Source organism: Triturus cristatus, chromosome 3_2 (genome assembly GCF_964204655.1).
Source record: "Triturus cristatus chromosome 3_2, aTriCri1.1, whole genome shotgun sequence".
Taxonomy (NCBI): Eukaryota; Metazoa; Chordata; class Amphibia; order Caudata; family Salamandridae; genus Triturus; species Triturus cristatus.
The window spans coordinates 574,779,718-574,795,979 of record NC_140584.1 but is presented as its reverse complement, the minus strand read 5'-3'; positions in this window follow the sequence as shown (position 1 = coordinate 574,795,979).

The following is a 16,262-nucleotide window of genomic DNA, read 5'->3' as shown; positions in this document are numbered from 1 at the left end:
TCGTCCATTCCTCGTTGGGGCCTTTAGACAAAGAGAAAGGTCTATCTGAATCAGTGTTAGGACCTATAAGGCGTGCATAGTCCTCATCCGAAAAGCCGAATGTTTTGATACTATCCATAAATGACTTATTAAGATTAATGAAATGTGAGGGATAAATTTAACAGAACAGACAGAAAAAAGGGGGGAGGAAAAGTGAATCCTCAGAGCTGAATGAGGCCAAACGCAGTAGGTAAGAGTGACACGTTTCTCAAAAACTAGTCTGAGGTCATAAAATGGTAAGAATAGATAAACCGGATGGAAAAAATGTGCAGTAACGAATAAGGAATGAAATAAATCAAACCATAAAACGTGACCCCCCAGCAAACGAGGCTGGAAAGAAATATCCACTAAGAGAAGGGGTACCCCAATTTGAATATAGGGAGAGCAGTAGGGGAAAAAATCAATAACTCAAACAATAATAAAGCTCTACCTTTTCATATATAGGTGGATCACATAAATCTCACTGATAATTCACCCATAATTGATTGTCAACAGCCACACCATTGGGAAGAGAGCACACAAACAAATTTAATTTGTGATTAAAGATAATGTTTGTCTCTTTATTCTTTTTGTACAGTAATTTTGTTAATAGATCTACAAAAAACACATGTGCTCGGAATAAGCAAAAGAACAGATTTTTTGGAAGGATATATACAAAAAATCAAGATGGGCCCCCACGGGGGGATTGGAGGAGTATATATACAATTAAATAAAACAGTCATTCTCATCAAACAACCCATACATTCATACACAGTCAGCCTAAACATAAAATATACATTTACTCTACATTAAAATGTTAGTAGATATACAGAGGAACAATCTCCTCACAGAATTGAAGTGTCTAAAGTGTTAGACACCACTACATCGTATAGAGGTATACGCCAGATCGAACAAAAGGACACGCCGACGCGCGTTTCGGTGCAATCACCCAATCATCAGGGTGCCACCTTCTTCAGGGCGTTTTCTATAATCACGGGGGGCCTGCAAATAGGTGAGATTTGAAAAAATGAAAAATAATAATAAAAAATAATAATAAAAACTCATATTGGGAGGTAAAGAGATTAATAATCAATAATACACATTACATACAGCAATACAAAAATAAAACACATCAATGAATGATAAAGATTAGTTCACTGGTCACCTATAGACCGCAATGGTGTGGCATGTAGACGCTCAAATTGGGTTTCCAACAACATGGCTTGATACTGAACATATAAACAAATATATTGGTGAAAATCGAGATATGTTAACCTAAAACAACTGCACATAGTGGGTCATCTCTCATAGGATGGGTTACCCATGGAGAAACCAAAGACAGGAATCTGAGAAACTGAACGCAAATAGTGCGGAGAACATAAAGAGAACAACAGTCAATAATAAAGAGAAACATAATGGTTTGATGTATTGAATGGGTTAAAGGCCTCACCCAATTACAAATTCAGCAGAACCTCATATAGGGTAGAGCATCTACCACAGGGAAGGTGGTAGGAAGGGCCACTTAGAATAAGTGTCCTAAATCAGAAAAAACATGAAGAAAAAGAGGAAGCACCCAATTAGGAGTCATTAAACCCAAGTTATACTGAATATGTAACAAAATAACAAAACAGAGTATGTCCCGCTTGCCTTTCAAAATGTGCGGTAGAGGCTATAGTCAGGGAAGCTTCAGGACTGATGAAATGCCCCAAGTTTCTGTTCGTGGAGACGGTTAACTCCGTTGATCGCTGGAAAGCTGAATGTAAAACAGAATGACACGGGTATGGATCAAGGTTAGGAATTAGAAGCTTAGAACGTCCATTCCGAGGCTAAATATGGAGCGTGTGAAGCTGAATGTATGTATTCCAAAACAGGGAAAACTCGCTAATTACTCGCGGTTTCAAGTGAATTGTCGGGAAATTCAGTCGTACCTTGTGATCAGTAGCGCGGTACTCGAGAGACAACTGAGAACGTTGCCGTATCGCAGAGAGTAGAATAGGCAATGATTTCCGGGGATAGCCGCTCAAATGGAGGTGTGGGTAATTGTCGGGGCGGTGAGGTTAAACTAAAAAATGGAAAGAGAATATAATCAGTAAGCCGGGTTGCTGAACAGATAAATCGTAAGGGCGCACTGGGCTTTAGCGTTAAAGTCATGTAATTGAAAGAATTACAATAAACAGTGCCGAGGAAAAAAGAGAAAATAAACAATCATTGCATCTGTTTCTTTACCTTTAAGATGGATTCCTGATATCTCAAGCCGACGTGGGGCAGTGAAAGCGAGGTTCCGTGTAAGTGGTTATCGTGACAGATAACCGCGCGAACAGTGAGTGAAACGCCAGATCTTTAAATACGCCCGTAAACCAATGGAGGGACGACACAACTGTGACGTAGATAGGCATGTGGTAAAGGTGTAAGAATAACAACGTCGATTGGTGCTCTAGATAGGTCGAGAAGGTATGAGAAAATGACCTAGAAGTTCCCTGATTGGCTCGATACCGACATTAGCCACGAAGGGAGAAAAACGACGTCTCGGACATGTTGCCGGTAAATCTGTTTCTCAGCATACATTCCACAGAGGTCAGAGGATGGAATTAAATACGAGGTGGGACAGCGTGTAAATAAATAAACAGAGAATCTGGTTCAATACAAACAAACATTGAAAGCATAATTCAGAAACATGAGTCAGAGAGTAAAATGAAAAAATCTGACCAGAAAAAAACAATCGGTCACAAAAGTTAACAGCCATTAAAGCAGTAGCCATAATCGAATAAAGTCAAATGAAAAGCTCAAACAGAAGATGTGAAAAATGTGTCCCACATGTTAATCCCCAGACGAATCAACATAATATGAGTCAAAAAAGATGGTAAAGGCCAGGTCAGCAAGGTGTGAGATCGCCAAAAAAACTGTTCAACGGGATTATAGAATTGCGTTTTCCCATGGTAGTGATTCATTCAGGCCGTTTTTTTGAGAATCAAGGAGGAATATCCAGAACACCTCACGTTTTTTACGGATGTTAGTGATGTTGGTGCCCTTGTGGCTTTGTATTTTTTCCAGAATGGTGTAGCGCAGCGTTTCCCAAACTGTGGGCCGCGGACCCCCAGGGGTCCGTGACACATTCCCAGGGGGTCCGCGAACTGGATCGTATTATATTGAAGCGCCCATGCGCTACTTCGGCTACAACCACTGAATGACAGCGCAGGGGCGGCAGGACCAAAAAAAAAATCGGGCCAATGACCATTTCAGCTTTGGGGTGGAAGCTGAAGGGTGATTGGCTTACTATTTTATAGGCGCGCACGTTCGCACGGCAGTGCGTCTTCCCTCGCATTTGCGGCCAGCCCAGGAGCATTTTGCCGCCCAACGACCTGTCTCCGCTTTCGGCTTAGAACACTAGCATTCCGGCCTCTCGGACCACTCGAGGAGCATGTGAGTGTTTATTTTATAATTAAATTTACAGCAGTGGGCAAGGGCAAGGCCAGGGGAATTCGGACGCCGTGTTTATTGAGGCCGGGTGTACTTACTCATACATGCCAACATTTCAGGAGAGCAAAGTGGGCGATTCTGTAAAAAAAATCGGGAGAATGGGGCCTTGAATCGGGTTACTGTCATGTATGGACCTTGGAAGTGTGTTGCTGCAGGATCGGACATTTAAAACGCAAATGCACGTGTTTTTCTTACCCGTTTACGGTGCTCAGCTGAGCCAGTATTGTCAATAATATTGTCCAGTTTGCAACAAACCCCGCTGCTGCTGTGACCGGTTATCAAGTAATTATACAACAGATTTGAACATGTGTAACAAAACTTTCTGAGCATATTACAGTTGCGCGACCCCTCCTTTTAAATGGTCTCAATACTTTAATGTTCCCCCCCTTAATGCTACGTATATTTACAACAACAGTGTATGCGCAGTCTGTCATATTACATATAGCAGACATTTCTTTCAGGCTCTTCTCAGCTCACATAATCCTGAGTTAGGTGGAATGAGATTCATGTGTACATGAGGGAGGTGTCCACTAAAAACGCCTTTCTTTGGGGGGGCGGTTGCAGGCGCATTCATGTTCATTTATCTGCTGCATCTGGGTCATCCCCACCCGTGCCCACCCTAGCATCACCCCTCCATGTCCCCAGCATCAACTCATAAACTCGGTTAGAAGCATGGAGCGCCAGGGCCGGCTTTTGGTCGGTGCGACCGGTGCCACCTTCCTGGGGGCGCCGTGCTTGAACGTTTATTACGCTTTTGAAGCACCTGCTGCAGCGTTTCTTTCCCCGGCAATTACCAGGCTCACATAAATGTCACAATAACTCCTGTGATTAATTATCGTCCGAGAGAGATCAGCATTTTGCATAGTTGAGGTTTTGACTTATGTGAAGTTAGTGCAGAGGGTTAATATGCCTTCTGCAAAGAACGTGTACCAAGTGATTACAGAGTGCGTATGTACAGATCAGCAGGTTACTGCTTTCAAAAGAAACCTCCTTTTGTTACTTGCAATTTATAACTTAAAGAAGCATGGAGCGCCAGGGCCGGCTTTAGGGCGGTGCGACTGGTGCCACCTTCCTGGGGGCGCCGTGCTTGAACGTTTATTACGCTTTTGAAGCACCCGCTGCAGCGTTTCTTTCCCCCGGCAATTACCAGGCTCACATAAATGTCACAATAACTCCTGTGATTAATTATCGTCCGAGAGAGATCAGCATTTTGCATAGTTGAGGTTTTGACTTATGTGAAGTTAGTGCAGAGGGTTAATATGCCTTCTGCAAAGAACGTGTACCAAGTGATTCCAGAGTGCGTATGTACAGATCAGCAGGTTACTGCTTTCAAAAGAAACCTCCTTTTGTTACTTGCAATTTATAACTTAAAGTCCTAATATAGAATAGTGAGCTATTGACTTTCCTCCCAGAACAGCATACACACTGCAAAGAATACATTATTAGAAAATTGATTAATGTTGCAAAAAGGATTAATTGGCTAGAAATCGATTCTTATTATTAAAGAGAACTCCCAGCAATGCTGTTTCTTTTTCGACTCTGAGTTTGGGCTTCTCCACACCAAGCACTCTTAAACTATACTGCCTACCAGTATGGATGACATGTGACTCCTACACTTTTAGTCTTTTGGCTTATGTAACATTTCCTATACACTGATTTACACACGTATGATTGATTGTCTCTGTGTAATGTGTGTGTGATGCAAAGTGCTCAGTGAGAGACTCCCTGGTGGAGGTGGTCATTGGGGGGGGCGCCAACAAACATTGTCGCACAGGGCACCACCAGCACTAAAGCCGGCCTGTTTTAATTTTTTGAAATTTAAATTGTGAAAATTGCTTGGGGGTCCCCGGACTCCAGTAGTGATTCAGTGGGGGTCCTCAGGAGTCAAGAGTTTGAGAACCACTGGTGTAGCGTAAATCACTTTCATTATGATTTGCATCTTTCCAATGAGGAACGAGTGGAGCTGAAAGGTTGTTCCGTCTGATGTTGGATTTGTGCTCTCCAATCCGTATCCTGCATTCCCTTGCAGTTTCTCCGACATAGGGTAATTCGCAAGGACACAAGATGACATAAATACAATTTGAAGTACGGCAGTTGGTCATTTCACCTAATTCTACCGAACGGTGACGAAAGTTGATTCTTTCACTAACGATGGCATTCGCACATGCATGGCATGTTCCGCATTTGTGGTGGCCACGAACGGGTTTGCTGCCCGTAATGGATTTCTGCACAAGTGGGGTCTTGAGGCTTGTATATTTGGCCTTAACTAACAGGTTCCTCAGGTTTTTGTTGCGTCTGAAGGCAAATAGTGGTTTTGGAATCCTGGGTGCATCAGCGTCAAGATTTAGTAAGTGCCACTGGGAATTAACAATGCGTCGGATTCTGTTGTTAAATGAGGAATGTTTAGTAATACAAATCAGTTGTTCAATTTGTTTTTTGTCTTTGGGGATAAACAGAGTGTCTCGATTGTAGTAGCGGGCTCTTTTGAAGGCATCGCGTACTACTTTTTTGGGGTATCCCCTTTGGATGAATTTAAGTTTCATAGCCTCTGAGTGGTAAAGGTAATCCTGAATTGAGGTGCAATTTCTACGCAACCGTAGAAATTGACCAAATGGGATGCTGTTTTTCTGGCTGGACGGATGAAAACTATCAAAATGAAGGAGAGTGTTTCTAGATGTTGGTTTGGTAAATAGTGTAACTTTTAATTGGGCATTTTCGTGTTTAACTGCCACATCCAGGAATTCCAAACTTGTGTTGCTAATCTGGGCAGTGAATCTCAGATTGGGGTCTGCCAGGTTAATCCATGATAAAAATTCATCAAGATTATCCCTTTCGCCCTGCCACACGAAAAAGATGTCATCGATGAAGCGTGCCCAATATCGGATATTCTCATAATATGGGGCCACTTCATTGTAAATATTCTTTTTTTCAAAGTGCCCCATGTATAAACAAGCCACACTTGGGGCACATGATGCCCCCATACTAACTCCTTTGATTTGATGATAGATGTCTCCGTCAAATTCAAAGTAGTTTTCCTCAAGGACAGTTTTAAGACATTCATGAGGAATTTTCTGTTATGTAGTGTTGTCTGGGTTTCCAGGATATCTTTGATGACCATGAGGGCATCTTTCTGTGGAATGTTGGAATATAAGGATTCAATATCCATTGACACTAAGAATTCTTTTTGGTGGTTAAAGTGAAGGCCCTCAATTTTAGATATAAAATGTCCAGTGTCCTTGACATAGGAATCCAAGTTGGTCACCATTGGTTGTAGAAATTTGTCAATGTATTTTGACAACGGTTCTGTCGCTGACCCGATTGTAGAGACAATTGGTCTCATAGGGGGATCAATTTGATTTTTATGTGTTTTAGGGACCCCATAAATAATGGGGAACCTAGTAAATGTAGGGGTAAGGTATTCTGCTTCTTGATGGCAGATTTCGCCCCGTTCGATGGCAGTTTCTACAAGACGTAGAATTCTCATTTTAAGTTTGGGTTCAGGATTGTTCAGAATCTTGGTATAGTGTTGGGGGGATTTCAATAAGTTGTCCATCTTAAGTTTGTAGTCATTGGTGTTAAAAATGACAATCCCCCCTCCTTTGTCACAAGGTTTTATTATTACTTCAGGATTCTGTTTCAATTTAGTCAGTGCCAATTTTTCTTCTTTGGGTATATTGTCGGAAGCATATGGTGTAAATTTGAGGGCGTTTTGGATTTTATTAAGAACCGCCTTCTCAAAGCATTCCACTTCTTTGCCCACCTGTTCAATGTTGGGTGTAAAATTGGATGGTGGTTTCAGTCCCGATAGGTTATTATTGGAAACGGAGTCCATCGAATTTTGAAAGAAAATTTTTAATCGTATTTTGCGGAAGAATACATGTAGATCCTTCATAAGTTCGAATTTGTTAAGATTCATAGAAGGGACAAATGAGAGGCCCTTTGTAAGAAGAGTTTCAGTGAAGTTGTCCATTTGATGGGACGACAGATTGAAAACTGGAATTTTGGTTAAGTTCTCCAATATTGGTTGTGACGAGTACGGATGTATCTCTGTGGTTGTGCTGGTTCCTGGAACCTCTGGGCAGTTTGAGGTTCCTGGAAGTTGCTTCTCGAATGAGAGTTTTGATACTGGCCTCGATAGTGGTTTGGATATTGGTTTTGATATCTGGGGCGAAAACCGACCCTCCGATTCTCTAAAAAACGGTTCTGTCCCTGATAATTATCTGTACCAGATCGTGGGTTATAATGAGGAGATCCCTCACTGTCTGAGTCAGTGGTATCCGAGAACGTAACTACTCGTTTATTGTTACGTTGTGAATCAGAGGTATATTCACCCGATTGGGCATAGAAGTTTTCTGATAGAAATGGATATGCTCGCTCTTGGGAGAATGATCTAATATCCTTCCTGAGTTTGTCGGTTTTTCTTTTTAGAAGATATTCGCTGAATGATTCCAGTTCGGATGTAATTTCCTCTAATTTCTTTTTGCCTTCTTCGAGGCCACTAGAAAGTTTGAGTTTCTCCTCAAGTTCTAGTACTTCGACGTTTAATAAACGGATTACTTCTCTTGCCGTTTCCACAATGAGAATCATCCAATCCCGTGAGCACCTGTTGGAGATCAGGGCCCACTTTTCTAGGAATTGCCTGATTTCCACAAAGAGACCAGGGATGTTTCTGACTCTAAGGCCGATGGGGATTGTTCCTGCTATGAGGTATTCTAGAATGAAATTAGCATGTGCTTCAGTGCGTTTTGTTTTTTTCTTTAAGTTATACAGTTTCGTCCATTCCTCGTTGGGGCCTTTAGACAAAGAGAAAGGTCTATCTGAATCAGTGTTAGGACCTATAAGGCGTGCATAGTCCTCATCCGAAAAGCCGAATGTTTTGATACTATCCATAAATGACTTATTAAGATTAATGAAATGTGAGGGATAAATTTAACAGAACAGACAGAAAAAAGGGGGGAGGAAAAGTGAATCCTCAGAGCTGAATGAGGCCAAACGCAGTAGGTAAGAGTGACACGTTTCTCAAAAACTAGTCTGAGGTCATAAAATGGTAAGAATAGATAAACCGGATGGAAAAAATGTGCAGTAACGAATAAGGAATGAAATAAATCAAACCATAAAACGTGACCCCCCAGCAAACGAGGCTGGAAAGAAATATCCACTAAGAGAAGGGGTACCCCAATTTGAATATAGGGAGAGCAGTAGGGGAAAAAATCAATAACTCAAACAATAATAAAGCTCTACCTTTTCATATATAGGTGGATCACATAAATCTCACTGATAATTCACCCATAATTGATTGTCAACAGCCACACCATTGGGAAGAGAGCACACAAACAAATTTAATTTGTGATTAAAGATAATGTTTGTCTCTTTATTCTTTTTGTACAGTAATTTTGTTAATAGATCTACAAAAAACACATGTGCTCGGAATAAGCAAAAGAACAGATTTTTTGGAAGGATATATACAAAAAATCAAGATGGGCCCCCACGGGGGGATTGGAGGAGTATATATACAATTAAATAAAACAGTCATTCTCATCAAACAACCCATACATTCATACACAGTCAGCCTAAACATAAAATATACATTTACTCTACATTAAAATGTTAGTAGATATACAGAGGAACAATCTCCTCACAGAATTGAAGTGTCTAAAGTGTTAGACACCACTACATCGTATAGAGGTATACGCCAGATCGAACAAAAGGACACGCCGACGCGCGTTTCGGTGCAATCACCCAATCATCAGGGTGCCACCTTCTTCAAGGCGTTTTCTATAATCACGGGGGGCCTGCAAATAGGTGAGATTTGAAAAAATGAAAAATAATAATAAAAAATAATAATAAAAAATCATATTGGGAGGTAAAGAGATTAATAATCAATAATACACATTACATACAGCAATACAAAAATAAAACACATCAATGAATGATAAAGATTAGTTCACTGGTCACCTATAGACCGCAATGGTGTGGCATGTAGACGCTCAAATTGGGTTTCCAACAACATGGCTTGATACTGAACATATAAACAAATATATTGGTGAAAATCGAGATATGTTAACCTAAAACAACTGCACATAGTGGGTCATCTCTCATAGGATGGGTTACCCATGGAGAAACCAAAGACAGGAATCTGAGAAACTGAACGCAAATAGTGCGGAGAACATAAAGAGAACAACAGTCAATAATAAAGAGAAACATAATGGTTTGATGTATTGAATGGGTTAAAGGCCTCACCCAATTACAAATTCAGCAGAACCTCATATAGGGTAGAGCATCTACCACAGGGAAGGTGGTAGGAAGGGCCACTTAGAATAAGTGTCCTAAATCAGAAAAAACATGAAGAAAAAGAGGAAGCACCCAATTAGGAGTCATTAAACCCAAGTTATACTGAATATGTAACAAAATAACAAAACAGAGTATGTCCCGCTTGCCTTTCAAAATGTGCGGTAGAGGCTATAGTCAGGGAAGCTTCAGGACTGATGAAATGCCCCAAGTTTCTGTTCGTGGAGACGGTTAACTCCGTTGATCGCTGGAAAGCTGAATGTAAAACAGAATGACACGGGTATGGATCAAGGTTAGGAATTAGAAGCTTAGAACGTCCATTCCGAGGCTAAATATGGAGCGTGTGAAGCTGAATGTATGTATTCCAAAACAGGGAAAACTCGCTAATTACTCGCGGTTTCAAGTGAATTGTCGGGAAATTCAGTCGTACCTTGTGATCAGTAGCGCGGTACTCGAGAGACAACTGAGAACGTTGCCGTATCGCAGAGAGTAGAATAGGCAATGATTTCCGGGGATAGCCGCTCAAATGGAGGTGTGGGTAATTGTCGGGGCGGTGAGGTTAAACTAAAAAATGGAAAGAGAATATAATCAGTAAGCCGGGTTGCTGAACAGATAAATCGTAAGGGCGCACTGGGCTTTAGCGTTAAAGTCATGTAATTGAAAGAATTACAATAAACAGTGCCGAGGAAAAAAGAGAAAATAAACAATCATTGCATCTGTTTCTTTACCTTTAAGATGGATTCCTGATATCTCAAGCCGACGTGGGGCAGTGAAAGCGAGGTTCCGTGTAAGTGGTTATCGTGACAGATAACCGCGCGAACAGTGAGTGAAACGCCAGATCTTTAAATACGCCCGTAAACCAATGGAGGGACGACACAACTGTGACGTAGATAGACATGTGGTAAAGGTGTAAGAATAACAACGTCGGCGTTTTACCCAGTGTCCTATTTGCTGTGACAAAAAAGAACAATATAGTTCCTCTTTCTCTTTAGACTCGTGTTATCAGTTCTGCTCCCATTTTATTTGATGAAGGAAAATGCGTCTAATCCATCTCCTCGCCCAATAACAGGGTGGCCTGTGATTGTCCATGACCCTCATTATATATTTTTTTAATTTTTGCAATAATGAAATTCAAAATCGTTAGTTAGCGCCTTGTTTTTACTGTTACTAGATGTCACCTAGGTGTCTAGAATGAAAATTTAGGCACTACATAAATCCGAAAAATTACACCTAAATATTACCCATTTCAAAAGCATCCTTTTTATCGACCTTGGAGAGATGACAAGCTATTTGACCCTCTTGAACTTAATCGTAACGCTTTGTCCGAAGTAGGACTCAAAGGTACGGCTTTGGCCGAAGTCTACACCGAACATGCTGCCAACTCGGTGCCCTCTTCTAGGCGCATTAAGAATTCAGAGCTATTGATGAAACGTAGCACACCCTAATAGGGAGTGTGATGCATAATTAGTCAAACATGTGGTAGCAGCATCACTTGGTGTAACCCTACCATATCTCTTTTCTCGTGGACAAACCTGGAACCTAAAAACTCAAGTAATTTTAGTCTCAGACTAAATGATTTTGGGTGTCCTGGGCAAGAAATATTCTGGGAAGCTGTGTTCAGAGCAACTTTGAATTTTAGTACACGTTTTCTGTTCTTTCAAGCCCGATTATATCAATCAATGTTGAATTATATGACAAAGTTTCAGATAAAGAATTAGACAGAAGTTAAAGAAAGAATTTGCATTCACATGTGGCCCTCGGAGCATCTAGGCCTGTGCAATTACCCATTTTGGACCAGGTCTTAAAAAGCCTCTTCAAGGTCCCCAATGGTCTAGCCTCAAAAGTTGGCGCATTTCTTGAAGAATTTATACACCTGCCTCTTTACACTCGTCTCGGGCCAGGGGGTGTACATTGAACCTCATTCAGGCGACCTATCCCTGTGTGTTCTGCGCAAACAAAATTTTTTGCAAAAGGTAAATAACGCAAAATTTAGAAAGGAGTACATGACACTCAAAATCATACGGTTCCAAAGCTTGCGTCACTTGAGGGAAGGGGCCAAATGATGTTAGTGGGAGATCAGGAAGGCGGACAGAACTGCGATGAGTCGAGGAAGGCACCAAAAGGTAATTTTGCAAATAATTGTTATCGCCGTGAGTGGTGGCTCTGGGGACCGAAGCTTCAACTGCGGGAACCTGTCTTTGAGCAGGAGTTTGAATACTGGAACGTCCAGTCAGACGTTCATTCTTCTGTGGTCGATAAATGAATTACAAGTCACCTAACAATGTAACCCCTACGACTGCGCGCCCGGATACCACGAGGAGTAAAGGCAGGCTTTACAGATGTGTTGAACTATTAAGTTAGCTTAGCAGTATAGTTTACATCTACAAACCCCTTGATTGCTAAGTATGGCCTGTTATGTCTGATACTCGCATGCGTGTGTATTATTTCGCACACCTAGGTTTTAATTTAAAAAATGTGCATTGTTATTTTCTGCGGTATTTTGGTTGTTATTCGGGAGTAGACTGTAGTTATTGTTACATTATACATATTTACAACCTGCCTCACTGGAAGAAGCGAATTGTTTAAATTCACGCGAGTTGTGGCACAGCAGCAAGAGTGAGATTCGAACCCATGTCTCCACACATAAGAAAAACAAGGAATGCGCGTGAGAGAGAGGGGGAGCAGGAGGTGAGCCCAGTAGTGGTGCGTGCGAGTGCACGTAGTCTGCTCATTTTCAACCAATGCACCCATGCTTGTGGCGCGCCCCTGCTCGCTCCCGCAAGCTGGATGCCGCCACAAGCACGAGTGTGTGCTTGAAGATAAGCAGAGCGACAGCTAAAGGCCCTCCTATGCAGTGCATGCACGCTGCGTAGGCGAGAACTAAAATTTAGGTCGAGGAGAGATTTCAGTGGACAGTCAGTTGACCTCAATGTAGTTGGCATGACACATCTTACAGGCATTGCTAAATAATAGATTTGTTCGAGGCTGTTTCCTGGGTAACGACAGGTTTTTATGTGTCTTGTTTCTTCTGCTGACATGAACATATACTTTTCTACTGTTTCTATTATTTTCCCAAGAATAAAGCTAAGACTTTCCTCTTCTTTTCTTTTGTCCAGAAAGTCCTGAAACATTCAGAATGCAGGAACCGTAGAGAATTATGAAGGTGTTTTATAAGCAGAGTACTGTAGGAAAATGGTCTTTCGTTTTGGCAAGATCGGCTTTCCCTTGGTTTCTGATGGAATCCACATAGATCAGAGATCTTCAAAGTGGGTAGCGCACCCCCTGGGTTTCTGTGGCAGTATTTCCATGGGGAGCGAATGCCCAAGCAATAATTATAAATAAAGATGGCCTGGAAACTCGACCTTGTTTATTTAGCACGTTTCCAGACCGTCTTCATTTACATGCAGGACTGAAGTACATAAAAAAGGTAATGGAATTGTGATCCTGACTGCCCTGGGTGTTAAGTCAGTGAGTTTGGTAACGAAAACAAAGACATGCATAAAAAGAACAAAATGATCTGTAAATATTTTGTCAACCCACACCTTAACTCTTTTATCTTCGAAACCAAAATTGGTTAATAAGATCACTCATTCTAAGATGATTGCAGATGGCTATGTGTGAATCCCTGTCAGCGCAGTGGGGAATAGTGACTTGTGTATTTATAGCGTTACGAGGTCTTAACCTGTGACAGAAAGCCCTGTGACTATGAAACACATTATTTAAAAAAGTTATTATACACGGTGTAAGATATGCTGCTGCAAAATTATTTAGTGTTTATAATAAAGTGCTTTCAAAATATATATTTTATTAGAACATTGGAATGTTGGAAGCTCCATTGAAAACAATGGAGTGCTCCGGGCTTATAATGGCTGGTATAAGCCCGGAGCTCCAACATTCCAATGTTTCTTTGTTCACAGCTCTGGCTGTGAACAAAGGCCTCAGGGAGCCCGAGGGGATTTGTTAGAATATTCTGCCCTCTAGTGGCAGAATGTTCTAATAGCCTTATAGCCCTTCGTAGCAGGGCTATACCGGCAATTAAAGTCCTGCTGCTTTGTTAAAGTCCCTCGCCTTCGGCTCGGGCCTTTAACACTGCAGCGGGCCTTTAATAGCCGGTATAGCCCGCAACGGCGGGCTATAAGGCTATATTAGAACATTGGAACGTTGGAAGCTCCATTGAAAACAATGGAGTAGTTCCAGGCTTATAATGGCTGGTATAAGCCCGGAGCTCCAACATTCCAATGCTTCTTTGTGGCTGTGAACAAAGGCTTCAGGGAACCTGAGGGGAAATCCCCCCGCGCTCCCTGAAGCCTTTGTTTAATTTATTAGAACATTTTGCCCTCTAGTGGCAGAATGTTCTAATAGCCTTATAGCCCTTCGTAGCAGGGCTATACCGGCTATTAAAGTCCCGCTGCCTTGTTTAAGTCCCTTGCCTTCAGCTCGGGCCTTTAACGCTGCAGCGGGCCTTTAATAGCCAGTTTAACCCGCTACGGCGGGCTATAAGGCTATAGTAATGAGCAATCAGGATGTATCTAGTGCAAACATATTTTAATGAGTGTCTTTTAAAAGGACACATTCCAGAATTCAGCTGGTAAAGAGGTACTTGTGTTACCTCTCAAAAACAATACATATTTGTCACTGTAGAAGCTTCAAGTGACTATCAATTAAAGATGACTGTATTAGCACCCAAGCAACCTTTACATCTGCTGATTAACCAGCTACGCACATTTACATTTCTTTCAGGTAACAGGCACCCTGGTGTTAAGGCCTGTTTCTTCTTTAGTGCCCAGTTCCTCCCTTGACTTCACAGTCAGGGACACCCTCCCCTCTTTTACTTTTAGCCAGAAGTACTTCAAGTTCACCATAAACTGGTCAGAAATTGGTTTTTTTTAAAAATAAAACGTATGGGAACTGTGTTTGTAAAATTACAAACGCATGGTCATGCTGTTCTCCTGTGATCCTGGCCACTTTGACCTATGTTTATATGCAGATGTCCTTTCAGGTGAGTAGAGGGGGTGGCAGGGAGGAGGCCATCAGGATTCCATTCAGATGCAGAGCCCTGATCCTCCGGACCCCTGGGCTCTTCGAGTAATGGCCCAGAAGAAAGAGTAAAAGAGCGAGAACCATGGATAGTGTAAAAGAGGTGACAGAGGAAGGGTGCTATGTGGGGGCTAATTTTTTGTTTACAAATGGACAGACTGCTTCCTCAGAGAAATGCCCCAGTGAAGGGGACAGGATATGAAGGCTCATTGTTTATTTTTTTAGGTCATTGCTACCATTAGTGCAGAAGATGTGCTGGGACTGAGCCATTGGTGTATCCACTGCACCCAAATACAGCTAAAGGTGAGTGGGAACCCATTTTCCTTGCTCGCATTAGGATTTCAACCACCCTTTCTGCACAGGTAACAGGGCCCGATCGGAGAGGTGAAATGTGTTTTTTTACACAAAGGCGCAGGCAGGCTCCTTTGGGCCTCAGGCCTATGGGTGATGGCCCATAGGAGTGGGTAGAGGAGACAGCCTGTGTTGCTGGGTTGTAGCGAACACAGATGCTGCAGATGCAGTGACACTGGGGGCCCAGATCGTATAGGATCATCTAAGCCCCAATTATGGTTGTTTTACTATTCTTCCGGGCCTGCATTAGGGTCCAGTGCACCCTTGCTATGCCAGTGTAGCTTTGGGCCTGGGAGCAAAGGCCAAAGGAAAGGAAAAAGTGTCCTAAAACTGATCATATGGTTCAAAGCTCGCCGTGCTTACCCCCTTGCCCCCCGCTCTGTCCTAAAACAGATCATCAGGTACAAAGCTCGCCATGCTTATCCTCCTGCCCCTGCACTGTCCCAACACTTATCACCAGGTTCAAAGCTCGCCGTGCTTATCTCCCTTGCGACTCACTCTGTCCTAACACTTATCATCAGGTTCAAAGCTCGCCGTGCTTATCCCCATGCCCCCGCTCTGTCCTAACACTTATCATCAGGTTCAAAGCTCACAGTGCTTACCCCCCTGCCCTTCCGCTCTGTCCTAAAACTGATTATACGGTTCAAAGCTCACCGTGCTTACCCCCCCTGTCCCCCGCTCTGTCCTAAAACAGATCATCCGGTTCAAAGCTCGCCTTGCTTACCCCCCTGCCCCCTCTCTGTCCTAACACTTATCAGGTTCAAAGCTCGCCGTGCTTAACCCCCTGCCCCCACTCTGTCCTAACACTTACCATCGGGTTCAAAGCTCGCCGTGCTTACCCCCTGCCCCTCCACTCTGTCCTAAAACTGATCATACGGTTCAAAGCTCGACGTGCTTATCCCCCTGCCCCCACACTGTCCTAACACTTATCATCAGGTTCAAAGCTCGCCGTGCGTACCCCCCTGCCCCCGCTCTGTCCTAACTCTTATCATCAGGTTCAAAGCTCGCCGTGCTTACCCCCCTGGCCCCCGCTCTGTCCTAGCACTTATCAACAGGTTCAAAGCTCGCCGTGCTTACCCCCCTGGCCCCCG